The sequence below is a fragment of the Cyprinodon variegatus genome, unplaced genomic scaffold (assembly GCF_000732505.1).
Source record: "Cyprinodon variegatus isolate N-32 unplaced genomic scaffold, C_variegatus-1.0 Scaffold173, whole genome shotgun sequence".
Lineage (NCBI taxonomy): Eukaryota > Metazoa > Chordata > Actinopteri > Cyprinodontiformes > Cyprinodontidae > Cyprinodon > Cyprinodon variegatus.
The window spans coordinates 826,413-830,323 of NW_015150626.1; positions in this window are offsets into that span (position 1 = coordinate 826,413).

The window sequence follows — 3,911 nt, forward strand, 5'->3', positions numbered from 1 at the left end:
CCTAAATCACCGCTGGTCTCTATTTTAGGAAACCTGATGATTCTCTGTTGTGTTCAGTGACTTAGAAATTAACGATAATCAAGCTACAGTAGATGTTTGGAATAGGTTTATTAAGTTTTCTGAACAACTCTTCCTCTTTATTCACCTAAAAAGATTGAAATTCAATTGTGGATCAATTTGTAGTTAGAAATATGCTTAAACATTGCTGATGTGCATGACTAGATATTCATGTAGCTATGTGAGCCTAGTTTGTCATTTCAATTTCATCTTATTTTGGCACATTTCATTTTGGGTTTTTGTATCATTTCATCCATAATTTATTTCTCCCTCTAGAAAGGTGGAGTTTTTTTTTTTTTTTTTTTGCCAGTCTTCATGTATTGTTTTGTATTTTATCACAGTGAAACATTCCACCTCAACAATCCCTCTGGGCAGACATTTCCCCTCATGGGAGAAAGAGCAAAAAAAGAAGTATTTCATAACATCACAGTCTCCCTCTTTTTCTCCGTGCCTGACAAACTATGCTGTCAAAACCTCGTACTGAATAAACAAGTTATAACAGAACTTTCTGTCAACAGTGTTGCTGTTGCTGTGTCTCTGCAAAGCAAACACTTCTGTTGGTGAAAAAACAAAACTCCAGCAGACTTGATGTTTAGAAGAATATTTAAATGACCCAGAACCGAAAGTACCACAGAGTACAAATGTTAGCTGCTTAGCTCAAGTTTGTTTTATCTCAGTGATGCTGTAACAAGGTTTGTTCTTGATCAACACAAATTGTTGGTTTGAGTGTGTAACTGCAGATTTGGAGAACGATAAAGTCATGATTTTTAAGGGATAGGAAGAATTATTGCCTTCCTTATTTCTTGGGAGTATTCATGTTGTGTTGTTGTGTTTAGCTTGCTCGTCTCATTAAAAATAATGAAATTATAGAACTGAGCCATAAGTAGTACTTCCACAACAATGGAAACAACATTTTTAATTGTTTGTTGGAGTTCTGCTTAACATGAAAAGGAATTTCAGCTATGGGATGAGTAGGAAAAAAAAGTTGTCTTGTGGTGTTGTGTTTTCATTGCAACAACAGTCTTTATATGAGAAGTATCTATTTTCAATTTTAATCCAATTCCGTAAAAAAATACTGCAAGCTTTTTAATTTTAATACATTTAAATTAAATATTGTTATTGCTCAGTGTGAGCGGCCATCTGCTGAGCCTAACTGGGGTTTTAAGTAGTCAAAAGCAAACATACAGTATAGTGACCAGTAGATCATGAGCCAATAACAGATAGCTCATGTATAAGGCCTCATGAAACCTTTGAGGCAGTGTGGCACTGTCTCGATTTTCACCAGTCATTTAAATATGGTGGGGGAAAAAAGACAGCTCTTGTAAAGTTAGCTTGCCTGTGTTTGCGCAGTAGGTCCCAGTTCACTAAGACCTAACAGCGTCATCAACCCAACAAGGGTTGTATCATTTTTGAGGTAATTGTGGGGCTTTAAGTATTACAAATGGAAATTTTAAAGTTGGACCCTTGAGACATGATCATTTCAATTAATCATTTTGCATGACCATGTTAGCAAACAAACACAGTTCTAAAAGAGAAAGGGTGTTATTTATTTCATTCAAATGCAATTCAAAAATACTTTATTAATTCCAAAGGGAAATTAAATGTTGCAGTAACTCATAGTTTGTGGGTTTTTTTACCAGTTCTTGTGGGGGTTGAAAGTTGTATGCAGGAATTATCTTCTGTAGCTGTCTGTCCTGCACCAGATCTGGAGAAGTTTTTGACTGGAGACACTGTTGCTGCTTAGCAATATTCTGAAGAGGATGCTCAATATGTCCATAATGTTCTTCGTTTTATGCAAAAATGTGGTGCTGAGAAACCAGTCCACGCATTTATTGCTTCAAGCCTGGACTATTGCAATTCTTTATCAGGAAGTCCAAAAACTGTAGTTCAAAGCCTTAAGCTGATCCAAAATGCTGCAGCCAGAGTTCTGATGAAAATTAAAAATAAAGATCATATCTCTCTTATACTAGCTTCTCTTTATTCTCTTCCTGTTAAATCCAGAAGAGAATTTAAAATCCTCCTTCTCACATATAAAGCCTTAAATGGCCAAGCTCCATCTTATATTAGAGATATGATTGTTCCTCGTGTCCCTAAAAGAGCACTTGGCTCTCAATCAGCAGGTTTACTAGTGGTTCCTAGTATTTCTAAAAGTAGTATGGGAGGCATATATTTTAGTAATCAGGCTCCTATCCTGTGGAACCAACTACCAGTTTTAGTCTGTGAGGCAGACACCCTGTCTACTTTTAAGGGTAGGTTTAAAATTTTCTTTTTTGATAAAGCTTATAGTTAGAGTGACTCAGGTTATCCTGAGCTATCTCTATAGTTATGCTACTATAGGCTTAGACTTCTGGAGGACATATGGACCAATTTTTCATCATTCTGCTTCATTCTATCTCTATTCTCCCACTCTGCAGAATCTGTTATTTCAATCTCTAAGGTTATGCTCTCTCTGCTTTTTCTCATAGTAGCTTCGCCTCATTTGTTCCTGTTTGGCTGTGACACCATCCTGTAGAGAAATATCAGCTGTGCTGCTTTCATCAATACCTTTGTTTAGATATGTTGGAGATTGGCTTGTTTTCCAGTGTAGTCCTGTTTCTCTGACCGTGACTGACTGGATGTGCTCTCTTCATCCTCTGACATGGGAACTGGCTCGGAGTTCGTCTGCCTGGCTGTGTGTTTCCTGTATGGGGCTGCCTTTTACAGTTACCTTCTGTATTTCTGCTTCTTTCTGTATGTCTGCTTCTGTCTCCTTGAACCCCAGTCGGCCTCGGCAGATGGCCGCTCACACTGAGCCTGGTTCTGCTGGAGGTTTCTTCCTGTTAAAAGGGAGTTTTTCCTCTCCACTGTCGCTACAAGTATGCTTAGTGTGAGGGATTGCCTTCAAGTCAATGAGTCGATGCAATCAACTGGTTTTCCTTCAATAGAAAGCTTTGAATCAATTTCACTGTATGATCTGGTGAACTGTAAAGTGCCTTGAGATGACATGTGTTGTGATTGGCGCTATAGAAATAAACTGAATTGAATTTAACCTTTTCGCTGTCTCCATGAGATGGTTGTCAGTGGCACCAAGCAAGTACGGCTCAGTCCTTTTTTTTGTTTTTGGTTTTGGGATCTGTACCTATGAAGGACTTATGAAGAGCATTTTGTATTACCAGATCCTATATAGAGGATTTGGAATAATAATTGAGTTTTGATATGAATAAAAAAGTAAAGTTTTATTCTAAAACGATACAAGAATTATAAGCCCCAGATATTTTGCACCGCATTGCTGTTGATTCTGTTACATGGTGAACAAATTAGTCTCTCATAGCATCTTAACTGCTCTTTAATCAAAGAAAGTCTTTGCCTCTCTGTCTTTGTTTGCAGAGTACAGCTCCACGCCCTCCCTTGCCGCCTCGCTGGCTGCCGCTCTGTAAATGGTTGGTAGGAGGGGATGGAGAGGGCAAGCAGGCATAGTAGAGTACTTTTTTTTCCTTACTTCTTTTCTACTCAGCCAGAGAAGGAGGGCAAAGCTGGACGGTGACAGAGGGAGAGAGAAAGATGGGTCTATGTAAACATACTTTTGGCACAGGGCCCGGCTCAAGAGCATCCTGAGGAGAACATCCTGCCCCTCGTTGGAACTTCCTTAGCCGGCTGAAGTGGCCCATTCATGGACATCTTGTGAGGGGAGCTTGTTTTCGCTGCTAAATGGATGTTTCTGTTTCAGAGGTGTTTGCTGCAGTGGCTGCTCTCCACAAATCCAGCCTCCCGTCCCCCACTTCTTTTCCTCCTCCTCTACCATACCTCCTTTCTCCTCTGTTCTTCTTCTGCCCACTTCCCTTTAGCTAACTGCATCTATCAGCTCCTTGGGCCCT